This window comes from Mus caroli, unplaced genomic scaffold (genome assembly GCF_978045245.1).
Source record: "Mus caroli unplaced genomic scaffold, Mus_caroli_1 scaffold_7, whole genome shotgun sequence".
NCBI classification, from domain to species: domain Eukaryota; kingdom Metazoa; phylum Chordata; class Mammalia; order Rodentia; family Muridae; genus Mus; species Mus caroli.
The window spans coordinates 128,695,263-128,712,436 of record NW_028227262.1 but is presented as its reverse complement, the minus strand read 5'-3'; positions in this window follow the sequence as shown (position 1 = coordinate 128,712,436).

The following is a 17,174-nucleotide window of genomic DNA, read 5'->3' as shown; positions in this document are numbered from 1 at the left end:
GGATACAAATAGGAAGGAAAAAGCAAATGCATTTTTACTTGAAGATTATATGGTAATATTCATAAATGACCCTAAAATTTCCACCAGGAAAATTCTACAGTAACAAACACAAATTAGGTGAATAAAATAAGACCGTAAATATCAGTGGCCCTCCTACATAAAAATGCAAACAGACTGAAAAAGAAATAATAGAAATGCCATTCCACAATAGCCTGAAAAAGAATAAAAGGCTTTGGGGCAACTCTAACCAAGTGAGTAAAAACATGTAAAGTACAATCTTTAGGACATTGATGAAGAAATCAGAGGGTCTCCAAAAGTCATGGATAGGTAGAATTATCATAGTAAAAATGTTTATCTTACCAAGAACAATCTACAGATTTAGTGTAGTCCCCATCAAAATTCCAACACATTTTTACCTAGATCTTGAAAGGACAATTTTTAGCTCCATATGAAAATATAAAATCCAAAATGGCCAAATTTCAAATTGTAATATATATATATATATATATATATATATATATATATATATATATATATATATATATATATATAGAGAGAGAGAGAGAGATCATGATTTTGCTATCATTATTTTGGCACAAAAATGGACATGTTGATCAATGGAATCAACCTGAAGACCTAGACATAAGTCCACAAACCTATGAACAACTGTTTTGTTTTTTTTTTTTATAATTAAGTCAGAAATATATACTGGAATGAAAGCATCTTCAACAAATGGTACCGGTTAAAATGAATGGCTGCATGTAGAAGAATTCAAATAGACCCATACTTATCACCCTGTACAAAGCTCAACTTCAAATTGCTCAGAGACATCAACATAAAATGTAGCTACACTAAACCTAATAGAAGTTAAGGAATAGTCTGTAGTTATTGAAACAGGAAAAGTCATTCTGAACAGAATATCATTAAGCAGTACCTTACAAAATCGACAAACTTCTGTAAGGCAAAGGACACCATTGATAAGACATACAGCAAGCTACAGAATGAGAAAGATTTTTTTTTTTACTGACTATATATATCTGTAGAGGATTAATATCCAAAATATATAATTATTTCAATAAAATAACTATCAAGAAAACAACCTAATTTTTGAAATGGGGTACACATGTAAAGAATGAATTCACAGAAAAAGTAAGCACAAATGGTTAAAAGCCACTAGAGACATGTTCAACATCCTTAGTCATAAAGGAAAGACAAATCAAGACTACAATGAACTTCATCTTACACCAGTCAGAATGGCCAAGATGAATAAGACAAGTGAAGACACCTGTTGGTGAGGATGCAGAGTAAGAGGAAAGCTCTGCCATCATTGATGGGAGGATAATCTTATAGAGCTACCATGTGTGGTGCTTTCAGTGGTACATCAGTGTGGTGCTTTCTCGGAAACTTGGGAATCGATCTGACTCTAGATTCTGCTAATTCTCTCTTGGGCAAATGTAGTCAAAGGACCCTGCTTCCTTCTACAGCACTTGCCCAACCATGTTTATGGCTGTTTTATTCTTAATAAAAGAAATTGGAACCAGCCTAGACTCCATCAATAATTGAATAAATTTTTAAAATGTGGTGCATTTACAGAATAGGATACTAATCAGATGTTAAAAAACTAAATTTGCATGTAAATAGATATATCTAGATAAAAATCACCCTGAATGAGGTAACCCAGACCCAAGAGACAAATATGACATGACTTCACTTATACATGGATGGCCACAGTGATGACCTATCATACTTTGTTTTACTGTTCTATTTTTACTTACAACCATATAAAGGTTTTTGTTCTCTGAATGTTGGAAAGACAGCAAAAAGCTGTTTACTGACTACTTTATGTGTGAAGAAGAGACTACGTATTGAAATAATGTGTCATTGTTTTAATTTACAGAACAGATTATTTAGACAAATAGAAGAAATATATTTAAATGCTTGAAGTACAGTGTTCAGGAAATAATTACTACACTAACAACTTCATTAAAAATAAAAATGAGCTCATTTAATTGAATTACTTGTAATTGCTAATCAATTAAAAACACTTCCAGAAAGGTTATGGCATTCTTGGATTTCAAGTTAAATAACTCTCAGGGGACAGAAATCTCATTAACAGGTCCATATTTAAAAATAAAATAAATCAAGATCTAGGGTAGTAAAGATTCAGAGAATTTTGAGGGCATGGTGAAATAAAATATTATAGGGGAAATAGATCTTCTCTACAAACAGTGTGAGGATTATTGCAGTGCTTAAGTTTGGAGTTTAGTTTATATTCAAATCATGTGCAGCTGTGTAGTATAATTCCTAATAAAAATGTTACTTAACTTTTCTTCAGTGGATTTTTTTTCTTTACAAGTCAGTCCCCAGAGTTCTTCACTTTAAGCTTTCTTTAACAAATTTGAGTCTATATGCATGCGTGTGTGTATGTGTCTCTCTGTGTGTTATGTTGTGTTATAGTGTGTCATACTAATTGTGTACATGCATATATTTAGATATGCTCAATAGTGCATATGTTTGTGAAGTATCTTAATACTTTCTCTACCACTGTTCATTCAATTAGTCAATTTTGAAAGAATAATTAAATGCTCTGTTTCGCTGTTTTCTGGTCTATAAAATGAGATAAAATGAGATAAAGCTAAATAGCATTTTCAGTTGTTTGTCCAGAGAATTAAGTATTTGTTATATTATGTGTAAAATTATGTGTAAAGTCCCAAAAACAGTGAATGGAATTAATAATGTCCACTAAATTCTAGAGGACATTGCTGCTGTTGTACTAATAAGGAGAAACAGGCTTGCTACCATCATTGCCCATTTGCACTCTCTGCTTGAAGATTTCCCTTTGGTTTATGTGTAGAATAATTCATCTTCTAAGGATCCAATAATAACATCCTTATTATTATTACTCATACATCTCTGTAATGTGACTGCAACTTTTGGTGAACCTAAATAATTATCTACAACTCTGATATGAAGCCATCATGAACACCCTGCTGAGTTGTTTTGTTTGTTCATTTCTTTGTTTCCTTTTCTGCACCTACTTTCTCGTGCTTCACCTGCAGTGACTTACAGTATGCGAAGTTATGTCTAGAAGTTCCCCCAACACACACACACACACACACACACACACACACACACACACACACACACACACACATTTCTTTTCTTTTGCTTCTTTCTTTCTCCATAAGGCTTTCTCTCTTCAGAATCACTACCTTTAGATGCATCTGAAAATTGGTTGTTTACTGAAAGGTCAATACTTTGTCTGCACAGAAAAGAATCAGCAGTCAACGTAGGCTTGAGTGCTTAGCTTCATGCCATCAATGATTGATTCTCTGACTCGTAGAGATCATGTGAGAAAAATATAAAATGTCTCACTACAATTTCCCAGGGAACCTCTGTACAATGATTATAAAAGAAGCAGGACAGGGAGAGAGGATAGAGGAGGCCATGAGCCAGAGGAACAGGAGACAAACACAGACAGTGAGACAGAGATATAATTTCCTGTAGAATGGTGAAAAGATTTGTAAAGTCTTCAAAACAGAATATCAAGCCCTTGAAAATGTATGTGAATTCATATTAATAAACCAATTAAAATGAAAAAAATAATTTGATTATTTTAAAATTTGGATGTCTGGGTAGATCTTTGGCACCAGGTTTCTGATATATAGATATAGATATGTATGAGTAATAATAATAAGGATATCATGGATAGAACGTGAATTCTTAGAGGATGAATTATCGAATTATTCTGCATATAAACCATGTGTGTGTGTGTTTGTGCAGTAGAATATATATATATATCTTTGTATAGTACCTAAGTGCAAGACTCACAAAGCTTGCATCCAATGATTCCTATAGTTGGAAACAACTTTCCTTATTACAGGTATATTATGTCATTGTATAGGTGGTAAAGTACTTCAGGCATGAGTCCCTTCTACAAAAACCTTATTGTGTTAATCAATCTATATTATAAAATCAATTTTTTGCTTGTTGGAGCTGCACTATTTTAAGCATCAGTTGTACATAGAAATCATTCTAACATGCAAAGTGCCCTGAATTTCTTTACCAAGGATTGACAGGTTAAAAATAATGCAAAATACCCTGCAATTCACTAATATCTACATTTTATCTGTTAGGGTATGCCAAACTAATATGCATTTTTCTTTTCAGTCAATATTATTTGAAAAAAGTACTTAAAATCCTAAGTTTGATTTAGAGCTTAAGACTAAAAGAAGACAATGTGAAGAGAATTATTATATTCAACCACATGTCTCAATCTTCAGAAACTATTATTTATATATATGCATATTTATGATAAATTTATTATAACAGAGTTTAACTAAAAGGGTGATTAAACTCAAAATGAGCAAAAATCAACTTTGAGGTGAAATTAGACCTGAGGTTAGATAAGTTCTCTGGGGACAGTCTGAAGGTAGAAAAATAATATATATTTTTTTATTTTTTAATATTCCCATTTTCTTTTGCCATTTTCATTCTCAGCATTCTGATAAAAATATATGTAGACTATTTTATATATTTTTACAAGTTAAAAATAATGCTGTGTTTGTGTTTGCATAGAATATCTTTTCCCAAATTTTGACTTGGAGCCCTAAAGTGAATGATAAAATACAGCAACATCAAATATAATGTGATTTAAAAAAGAAAACAACTTTTGGCAGAGCAAAAAAGATTTGAGCTAAGCATTGCATAGAATATTTTGGAATTATTATTTTGTAACATTAGGTCATTTCTAAACATGTTATTTTTATATGGAAGAAGAATTCATTTAGCAATACACTAATGCAACATTGTTCCAAATTAACTGCTCACAGGCAGCCACCATAAACTCTCTGTTTATAAATGTTGTTTAGTATACTTTATATATATGCAGAGAAAAGGTAAAAAGTAACTTAGAGGTTTTCTACAGAACTAATGGTTTCTCTTATCATCATCATCTTTTTCATTATTTAGAGAATGTTATTAACTTTTCATTCTCCCTTAGTTATTTCCTAACATCTCGTGGTCTAGGACATGACTTACAACCAATCACATTCCATGTCTTGGGCACCTCCCTCCATTATGATAAACTATTGATTTTCTTTGCCTTTGATGACCATGACAACTCTGAGAATCACTTGCTAGTATTTTATAGAATTTCATGTGGTTGTATCTCTCTGCTATTTTCCTCATGATCAGAATAAGACTATGTCTGTAAAGAGGAAGATCACAGAGGTTACAATCAATTTTGTATTGTGCCATGCTACGGTCACATACCAGTAGCCCTCAATTTTAAAGTCTTGCTATTAGTTTCTTCCACTAAACCTTCCTTCTTTTCTCATTCCAATCCTTTAAGCAAGTCACGTTAAAAAAACAAAGAAAAACAAACAAAAAAAAAAACAAAACAAAAACAAAAAAACACTTAAAGAATCCCATTAAGCACAACCCAATATTAGAAAATTGAGGAATAGACAATGTATTTAATTCCAAAATATTTTTTTCTAAAATAGTTTAAAAGAAAGCACAGTCACAGAGATTGAACCACCATGCTGAGAGCATACATGGGACTAGCCTAGGCCCTCTGCATATATGTAACAGTTGTGTAGCTATACTTCATGTGGGACTCATAACAATGAAGAAAGGGCTGTCTCTGACTATGTTGCCTGCCTTTGGGACCCTTTCCTAACTGGGCTGCCCAGTTTCCTCAATAGAAGAAGGTACTCCCAGTATTAGTGTGATCTGAACTTAACTCCACTACATAGCCCTACAGTGCACCTAAGTAGCCTCTCTTTCCTGACCTTGTGAGAGTTGAGTATATCCTATCTCTGACTCATTCTGTCAAATCTCTCTGATTTGTCACTTTCAAACATTGATGCTTCCTTCTGCAAACTTTACTTTCATTGTTTGGGATTAAAGGTGTATACTAAGGACATGTCTGTATTCTGCACAGAGGGATTAAAGATGGGTACTGAAGCTTGGTCTCACACACACCTAGAATGTTTTTGGGTGTGATCCCTTGTGAGAACAGCTATGTTGTGGGATTAAAATTCTTGTATACCTTTCCCTCTTTCTGTTTAAGTTAAAATTTGTACGTAAAAAAGAAACAACTATTAACTCCATAAATATAAGTCTATTTTTTATAAAGAACTGTTGATACAAGTTGATATGATGACCCTTCATAATTGCAGTCCTGATCATCTTCCTTCAGCAATTGTCCATTAGAGCATTAAGGTTTTCCAATCTGCCAGTCTGATGAGCAGCCTGTCCTTTTTCTTCCTCTTTGTTGGGCTGTCCCCATTACCTATGCAGGTGGGACATATCAGTTTTTTCTGCATCATCTGTTCTGCTGTCTTTCTGAAACTTTTCCTTCCTTTAGTCATGCTTTCCTTGTGGAAGCTTCTCTCCCTTGGATTGGATTTTTATCAATTGTGATGGAATCCACAGTCCTTCATTACCCGTGGAAACAACTTTAAAGGATACAAGTTGATCTAGTTCAGCAGTTTTTTCTAGAATTCAGCATCTTTCATGTCATCTTATTCCCCCCTTCTGTATATTAAAGTACAACTAGATTTTTATGAATCCACACATAAATAAGACACTTAGGCATTCTCATCCAATGCCCAGCTCTACACCAGCATTCCAGGCTTCTCACTCATTTAAATACAGAAAGAAGCAAGCTTTATTGCATAAGATGTCAATATACAGTATCTCCAATATCTAATTCAATTTTCTCTAGTTTCTCTGTAGGTTACTGACAGAAAAACCTGTTTAGTGTTATTTGTTGTCAGAATGCTAGATAATTTCCTGAGAGACTTTTCAATTGTCTCTCTAGGGACTTTGCCATTGGTAAAAGATTACCTTACATCTCTTGCTAATCTGCATTCTTTAGTCCAATTACTATCCTTACCAGGCCATCAACAAATTCCAGAAGGCCGAGGTTTTATAGAGAAGGCTCTAGGAGTGCTTTACCTACACTGCCTTTTCAAATGACCTGTCTCCCACAGTCAAAACAATGGGAATTCGATATTTAGGATTATTGCCATTACTTCTCCAATTACATAGTTATTAGGGTCAATATCAGCAGCACTTGTAATCCATTCATCCATGGATGCTGATTAAAGTTTTAAAGGTCTAAGAACGTTTTTACACTCTGCATTTTCATTTTCGAAAGCTAACGTTTTAATTAATGCCCATTTCACCTCTGGGTCTGATATTGCTCTATTTATCACAGACAGTAACATGTGTGAGAAGTTACTAAAAGTCTCTGTGGGCTTTGCATAATATTTGTGAATAACATAGACCTTTTTCTTTGTTCCAGCCTTTTACAGGCACTAAAGTACACTGTACAATAATAGAGTCATCAAATAGCATCTGGTGTCTTAAATCAGCAAATTATTCTTCACCTAACCATTGGTCTTTCACAATATTAACATCTTTAGATCTATTGTGGTTTCCACAACTTCAGCTTCTTCTCACCACCACATCAGCCATTTTAATTGAGTACCAGCTTCCAGAAGAGTTGGTGTTAAATTTTTCCAGCCTTGGATGATAACCTTGTTTTGGGTAACCCACGTATTTAATATCTGTCTTACATAGGGTCAATGCATTCTATAAGTTACTATTGATTCTTTAAAATGTTTAAGATCTTATATTTTAACAGGATTCCAGACTAGTTGTTCATATTGTGAGTTTTCACCATTTTCTGACATTTGGGTCACAATAACTGGGAAAACTAGTTGGGGTGGTTGCCTTTCATAGAGATGGTACTATAGGTTCAATGGTCTCTCTGTCTTGATCCTGGATTTCATTAGGTACAATTCTTTCACAATTAAGCACCTCATGTTCTCTTACTTTCTCTGTGCATTTTTTTTCCTCTCAAGGCTTTTTACAGTCATAGCTAAACAGCTATTTTTTCTTATTACACAGGTATATTTTCAACTTTTTTTGAGAGAAAAATATATAAAGATTCCAATCAAAAGTAGGCAGGAGTATACTCTGCTGGTTACACTTGCAAGAAGTACTCTGATAGCTTTTCTTCCTCTTCTTCCTTCTTCTTCTTCTTCTTCTTCTTCTTCTTCTTCTTCTTCTTCTTCTTCTTCTTCTTCTTCTTCTTCTTCTTCTTCTTCTTCTTCCTTCTTTCTTCTTTCTTCTTTCTTCTTTTGATTTTATTGTAATTGTTGGTTTTATTTTATTTTGTTTGGTTTGGTTTGGTTTGCTGGTTTGTTTTGTTTGTATTTTAGGACTAACATGATCTTGACTTTATTAGATCAGAACAAATGGGGTTCCAGCAGAAGATCCACTCATCAGTTTGGCTTCTTGGTCCTCAGACAATGAGGGAAGTGCACTAAGAAATACATCTCTCAATCTCAATTTCTCAGAATCTCACTTGGGCCCTAAAATGCATTTGATTAATGACATTGTTGTTTCCTTTCCATCTTCAGCATCCATTTCTATTTTATCCTCTGGATGTACTTACTGCATGGCCTTTTCATGAATGAGAGCTGTTCCGGTGCTGCCCATCCACCACAGGATATAGTATTGCAGACCCTCTGATGGCTTTTTTTTCAAATAACATTTCCATCCCCTCAACTCCTACTCTTGCTCTCAAGAGATCTGAAATGGAGTTTCACATTTTTAATGCCAGAAGAGCCTATCTATATATAAAAATTGTCTTGGAGTGGCTAACTCTGATTCACTGTCTGAGGCTTCTGTATCATTCCTTGCTCTTGGCTCGAGGGTACTGCTATTTTGGAGTCTCTAGAGTCTCTGGGTGTCTAGAAAAACTGATGCTTCCTATGGCAACAGGTGACAGGCTAATTTCTCCTCAGAGGCTTTATGTGGGTTGTCTCCTGTATTCTACAAATTTTCCATCAGATTTCCTCTGCTTTCTGCAACATTGATAGGCTTTCTTCTTCTCTTTCAATCATACTGGGTGCCAGATATAAAAATAACTCTCATTTGTCAGATGAAATTGTCTTCTTAGATGCTTGCTTCCAAATAAGCTCACTTTTTCTTGTTCTTTCTGAACTTTGTCTGGCTAGCACTAGTCCAACTCAGTTGTTCTGACTCAAAACTCCTCTTCAAGCTGACTGATTCAAAATGGCTTCTCTTGGATTTTAATGTATTGCTCTGCTTGGCCTCAAACTAACTCTAGCAATTTGTTCTTGTCTTTTGCCTCCTTGTTCTCTGGCTTCAACTGCTTTTGCACACAGTGGCTGATCTCAACTGAACTGAATTCTACTCACTATACTGCACTGCACTTTAGTAAGCTTGCTTTCCTGTCTTTGTGAGAGTGAGCTATACCCTATCTCTGAGTCATTCAGTGAAATATTTCTGTTTGGTTACTTTGTCAGGTACTTGTCACTTTTAAAGATGGTTGCTTCCTTCTCAAACTAATTTTATCTCCATTTTGGAGGATTAAAGGTGTGTGCTAAGGGCATGTCTATATTCCAGCCAGAGGGGTTAAAGGTAAATACCCCAGCTGGTACACCCATATGTGATTCCTTGCTAGAGTAACCATGTTTTTATGATAAATTCTCCTACATTACTGAAACTTGATATGCCAAGGCTGTTTGATATCCATGGGAGGCTTCCCATTTTCTGAAGAGAAATGGAGGAGTAGAGGATAGGTGTGAGGGGAGGTATGGTAAGGACTTCGAGGAGAGGAGGGAAAGGTAATTGTAGTCTGTAGTCAGGATGTAACACAAACAAATACTGGTAAATATAATCCTTTCTATAACTTCAATTTCTCTTATGTCTTTGTATGCAATTTTGCTTAGGGTCTATAGAACTATAAAATTTCTACTTTCTCCAATATGTTTCTTGTTATTTAGAATTCTATGCTTGTTTTTTTTTTTATTTGATTATGTAGGTTTATAAGATACAGCTTCCTCCCATCACTTTGCTGTATATTCTGTCATATAGATTTTTTATTAAATTAAAAACTTATAATAGTTTCAATGTTCATATTATTTGTACTCAGTTTCCCTCTGGGTCACCATAAGCAAGTAGTCACTTCATGTAATGTGGCTGTTGTTTGTATTCTACATTAGATGTGTAAGTTCTTCCTCCATGACTTCATTTTCAGCTTGGACACTGGGTTCCAGTGCTTCTTCTCTTTTCTCTTCTTTCCTTTCCTTTCCTTCTTTCCTTCCCTTCCCTTCCTTTCCCTTCCTTTTCCTTTCCTTTTATCTTTTCCTTTCTTCTTTTCTTTCCTTCCTTTCGCTTCTTTACCTTTCAATATCTTTTTAATAATTTTATTCATGAGAACTATATTTACATCATTTCTACTCCTGTCTGAACTGCATACAATACTTGCTGTGGCCCTCCATCTCTCTCAAATGCATTTATGGTGAATCTTCCTCTTTCAAAAATCACTGATTGCTTGGACTCTTCATCTATGGGGAAACAGTGCTTGTGACATGCCCCCCATCCATGTTGTCATATCACTGATATATTGTTTTGGCTACCATATTATTGAGACTTCGTGGTGCAGGATTCCAGTCTTTGTTAGATGGCACTATAGCAGCAGACATCCTAACCCCTTTGCCCCTCTTGAACAATGTTCCCTGAGTCATAGGTGTAGAAGTTGAGTTGTAGGTGCACAGATTGAAGTCAGGCATCCTTCAATGACTTTTGTAGTTTTGTGGATATTTTCTGTAGCCTCTATTCACTGCAAACAAACAAACAAACAAACAAATAGGCATATTTGATGAGAAGCTAATTACACTTTCAGGTATGCAACCTCTGTTGACTTCCTTTGTTCTTAAAAAGGTGTTGACCTTATTCTTACCATATATATGCTGTATATTTATCCTACTTCAATACTTTTACTATTCAATACTTAGTTATTTTCTTTTAGCCACACGATGGCAAACTCAGATCCTTCTAGGTAAAGCTGGTAGCTCTCAAGTCTTGGGTTCTAGAAAACCTGAAGTTTATTTTGATTTCTGTAATAATGCCAAGGTCGTACACTGTTTGTCCTTAATACTTGCCAAAGAATGTTTGTAAATTCTCAATAAATTATAATTAAATAAAAGAATAAGCATATTAAATAGGAGTATCTGTCATGAAATTGAAGGTTATTAACTTCCTGCTATAAATTGCTTTATCAGTTTATTGTGTAACTCAAGCTTCACACCTCATTTATAGAGAATTATTAGGAATTTGTAAAGCTGCGTATATTGGCTTAGAATTGGCACATCGTTGCGTTCACACATGTTTTATTTGTCCTGGAAAGTCTCAGAGCTGAGCTAATATCTATGTGAAATATTACAATTTCTAGCATGTTTGCCTATGTAATGATACCTTAAGTGCCAAAAATCTTTGCGATTTTTTTCTGTTTCTCTGGATCTATTACTATTACTTTTCTTACCACCTATTTTTGAAGTATACTGCTGATTAAAATCTACTCTTTGAAGAGGTAGTGATGTGATGCATCAAAGTTAATGTGATGGTACAAAGTTAAATTCTGCCATTTTTTAGATTATTTGTTCAGGTACTTTCAATTTGTATTGAACACTCTGATATTCTTTTATATTATCCCCTTTAAATACTAAATGCAAGAAAGGTAATTTAATGTAAGCTTTGTATTTAATACTTAAATACAATGTTAGTAAAGTATTATAATCTGTTAATGTCTTCATTATTATGCATGAGTTATGTAAAACATCATGTCCTTTTTAAATTAATTAGAACTAAAATTTATAATTTTCTTTTATTTAAACTCTTCTTTTGTCTTCTTGTATTTGTTGATATTTAAATTTTTATTAACCACCTATAATATCATTAATATCATCACAGACAAACTTGAAGAATCCTTTTGGGACAGTAGTCAAAGTAGGAAACTAAATGAAAGTGATTGAAATTATGGTACAAAGTTTCTGTAAGTATTGATATAAAATGCTGTGGTCATACATTTTCATATGATATAATTTCAAAATACCACTATGTACATAATCATGTTAATAGCTTATGGTTTTTATGTAAGTAGCAAAGATATTCATATCAGTTTATAGAAGAACTTCAGTAGCCACACCTAAATCTATCACACTTTTCTCTTAAATAAGTAATGTTGACATATAGCTCACTACCTTCTCACAATGTAATTCAAAATTGAGTCTAGATTTTTGGGCATAAACATTATTGAAAGTATTTTTGAAGAGGAGAAAAGGAAAGCAAGATGTTCAAAATTTAATCATAGAACTATATTTTGTTTTAAAATTAAGTGAACTTTTAAATTCTTCTCCAATGCTATTTGGCAGATCATAGGTATAGCTACATAAAGATAGGTACATGGATAATAAAATTCTACATATATGAATAATTAGATATCAAAATGGTACACAATTGATTTGTTATATAATATTTAAAGGGCACATTTATTGAACTATTTCTTGCCATTAAAATCAATATTCAGTGCCTATTATTATATACAAATGTGTATATCATTGTTTACTCTCCTTTTACCACAAAATATTTACAGAAAAGGCACACTTATGAACCAATCACAAATCAGATCTTCTGTTGAAGATAGTATGAAAGATGATGGTTTTCTGTGTACTGGAAGATTTTGTATCTGGCATGCTAAATAAAGACACATTTTTATTAGGAGATTATAATTCAACTTGTTGATGTGTTTCCAGGTTTTTCTCTGTTTTGACCATTTCTCCACTATGGAATATGCTCAATGAATGTTGAGGCCAATGTTCAGGAAACATTCCTTCCAGGGACATATTCACTCAACCATAGAATTAGTGATGCTATAATTTCTTGTTTATGGTACAAGGGTTTTGCCTTCAACACAGATCTAAATGTGACAAAGAACCTCAGGCCCCCAAAACATGAGAAATATAGACCCTTTTACATTGTAACAAAATTTTCTCAATATATGGTTCAAAATAATCTATTCATTTTAAACCCAGAACATTTTAAAAATAAAATTAAAACTGAAAGTTCATTTTAATATTCAGACTAGTTCTGACAAGACCTTATTTTACAAATTAACAGTCAGAATATTGGAGTGAAGACTTAGTATACTGGATTGTGGGAAGCGGGTGTCCGCATGGGTCAAGATGTTTACTGCCTTGCCAGAGCATACACAGTGAGGCTGCATGCGTGGGCTGCCTGCCAGGCTATACTGTTCCTCGTGATCTGGACCTGTCAGTCTATTGGTGACTGACCTGAGCTCGTGCCTGGACCATGTGTGAATTTTGATTGGATGAGGTGGGGTGGAGCTAGATGAGGTCGGTAGGCTGGAGGATAGGAGGTTTTGTTGTTTAGCCCTGCCCAAAGTAGATGCTATTTGTAGTAAGAGAAGCTGTTGTAAGGGGAGCTGTTGTAAGAAAAGCTGCAAGAATGAGAACAAGTGAAGAAGCTGTTGCGTGAACCCGACTTGGTGTCCTTGTTGTTCTTGTCCCAGTGGGTGGTGAGGACGGCTGACACTGGATTTTTAATTTCCAGTGGTGAATTATGATGAACAATGATGACAAAACAAACAGGAGGCACTCATTCTGACAGGGTTGAATAGATGCAGTATACTTATTAGTAACATTCTCAAATCTCATATTTGTAATATGATGTAAAGTAAGCAAAACTTAAGACCTATGGGAAGTTCCTGGAACAAGAAATAAAATATCCAATGTATAAAAGCCTAAATAATTTTATACTAAGCATTCTGTAATTCAGCAATGTTGGAGTTAACTGAGACATCAGTATGTGAGGAAAAAGTTCAACCTAATCACTGCCAAATGATTTTTAAATATTTGATATGCAAATACAGAATAGCAAATGCCATGTTAAGCAATGCTGCTCATGTTATCTATAAAATAAAATCCCCCATTATTGTGATCGGCAGTAAAGTAAGAGGAACAAAAGGATGAGTTTCAGCTCAACCCTACAATAGAATAACTCATATGGGAAATTTAAATAGATAAGCTGGAAAAGATTCATATTAGCAGTTTTAGACACCGGACAAAGGCAAGAAAAGTCATGACCTGTGAGAGAACAGAAGAGCTGTGAAGTACCACCTGCCCTGGCTGTGACCTTCATGGTTGTTTCTTGCCCACAGTGGGAATTAAAACAGAGCATAGGGGCCTTCTGTACCATGACAGAAGCTGTGCCTATGCAATTTGTTGCTCAAACTGATAGAAAAGTTATATACATGAAGAAAGTGCTCTCCTGAAGTTCCCACGGGCCCGCACCTAAATACAATACAAGCATAACATAAAACTGGTCAATGTGAACCATTAACCACTGTCCAATATTTAAAAGCAATCATCCAAGCTCTCATGGGAGCAGAAAAGTGCAAAGTTCATACCAGCCATAGTCAAGAGACTTTGCTGAAAGCTTGGACAATTCAGTTAGTGCCAATAAAAAAGGCATATTTATAATAAGACTCTGATAGCCCCAGAGTAAAAACTATATTATGATTATCTCAAAGGGGCTCAAACATAACTCTCAAGAGCACAAGATGCATCTATAAGTCATTTAGGAAGACAAGTTTGAACATTTTAAAAAATTAAAATATCCAAATATTTGCCAATCTGTTATCACTCATATACTCAGAAATAAGGAATAATCATCATTGATAATTAAAGAGACAACAAACAGTATCACTTTTGTGAATATACTTAAAATAAATAAGTTTGAAAATTACAAAGATAATAAAATTAGGATGTAGGAGCATCAAATGAACCAGCATAAATGTGTTCAACAGTCAATGTAAAATATAAGTACATACACACACACAAAAAGAGATAGAAAGATACAAAGATCAATTTAAAACATGCATGTGAAACTAAAATCGCTCGAATTAAACAATCAAGCAAACCAGAAAATTTCTAAGAGAGAAATAAATTTATAAGTACAGAAATAAAATATATTTGAACTGTAGCAATGTTGGGAAAATTAAAAGCAGTTACTCGGGGATATATGGGACAATATCAAATTGAAAAGCACACTTACTTCAGGCTTTCCAGACTGAAAAGCATGGGTACTATTAATATTTGAAAATTTCCTGGCTATTAATCATCTAAACTTGCATTTTAGCTTTTGCTTGAGAAGCCCAGCAAATGGATAAATGTGTATAATATGCAGAGTGACATCAAGGCAACTACTAACAAGATGACAGAAAAATAGGTAAACAGTTGCAGTTCTTTTACAACATAAGACAAAAAAGTTAATATTTATTTGAGGTGGTAAAAATTTAAAACAATTAAAACCATTAAAGCACTTGCAAATCACAGATCCATGGAGATGAATGAGACTCTGCTCTCTATTGAAAATCACAAAAGTTATTACACAATATCACCATTCTGCCTGGTGGTTGATAACCCTGGAAAATCAAGGAAATACAATCTGAACACACACACAAGTAACACAAGTTATGGTTAAAGGGTTGTTAGCTTGAAGAAAAAGAAAAGGATTAAAAAAAGTTTAAGTTGAGGGGATATACGATGGGGGCATACATGCAAAGAGTTAAGGGAAAGAGTTTAAGGTGAATATGATCAAAATACACTGTATGAAATTCTAAAAAAAGTTAATAAAATATATTTTATTAATGTATATTCTATTAAAATTGTTGAGCAGTTTGTTTAAGAGACTGACTCTGACACAAACACATATACAAACCAAACATACAACATCTACATGCATATACACATACACACACAAATATCCATGTATACACACATATACATATGCACACATACTTATGCTCATATACATATATATATATATGTATACATACACATACAGACATCACACACATATATACATGTATACACACACACCTACCCATGTACACACATGTACACACACACAAACACACACATGCACATGGGCACACACACATGTAAAAAACAATGAGGTTAGAAAAGAACACAGTATTCACAAAGAGTAATCCCTTACTGGCAATGTTGCCAAATACTTAAAAGACTTCCTTAATAACAAAAACCTCTGCAATGTGAACAAGAAAAGAAGCAGTGATCCTATTGGATTAGAGATACAGAAATATATATCCATAAGTCCAAACAAATATAAGAAAGAATGAAAGAGTAAGAAAGGAAAGAAATAACAAAGAGGCTGGGTGGTGGTGGTGCACACCTTTGATCCCAGCACTTGGGAGGCAGAGGCAGGCAGATTTCTGAGTTCGAGGCCAGCCTGGTCTACAGAGTGAGTTCCAGGACAGCCAGGGCTACACAGAGAAACCCTGTCTCAAAAAAACAAACAAACAAACAAAATAGAAATAACAAAGAAAGATGCAGAAAGGACAATAGTACTTGTAATTGAGAGGCAGAGTGACTGTAAGAGAGGTTAAGGAGGATTTGGGTAAAACAGTGTGTTCTGAATGAGTCAGGAATGCTGCAATCAGAAACTCATCAGCTGTGGCTAGCAGCACAAGGTCATGAGTCCCCACTCTGAACTGAGTGACTAGGGCCAGTTGGTGGCTTCTATGAGGAGAGTTGGTTTACTTTAAAAGCATGGCTTCTCACATGTACGGTGTGCTCCAGTGGAGCACAGCACACCCCAAAGTATATTAGTAGCACAAGTTATGGTTAAGGGGTTGTTAGCTTGAAGAAAAAGAAAAGGATACAAAGTTTAAGTTGAAGGGGATATAGGATGGGGGCATACCTGCAAAGAGTTAAGGGAAAGAACTTAGGGTGAATAGGATCAAAGTACACTGATTGAAATTCTAAAAAAAGTTAATAAAGTATATTTTTATTAATGTACATCCTATTGAAATTGTTGAGCAGTTTGTTTAAAATAAAAGACTGACTCTTAAGTTTAGATATGGGTATAAAGAATCTAGATAAACTACTTTTGAGTTTAAGATTTATTTTAAATTACGTTTTTGTGTATGTCTGTGTGTGGTTTGTGCACATATTAGTACAGGTGCCTGTGAAGTCCAGAAGAGGGTGTCAGATGCCCTGGAGCTGAAGGTACAGGTGCTTCTGAGCTTCATGATGTGTGTCCTGGAAACTGAAGTCAGGTCCTCTGCGGGATGCTTGGTTACCTCTACCACTAAGCCATGTTTGCAACCCCTGTAGAACAAATAGTTTCTCAAAAAAGAAAAGAAAAAAGATAAAGAATTTACATATTTTAAACAGACATTTTCCTTTCTGAGTGACAATCAGGATACATACAGAGAAAGAATAATGGACAGGATTAGAGAAACC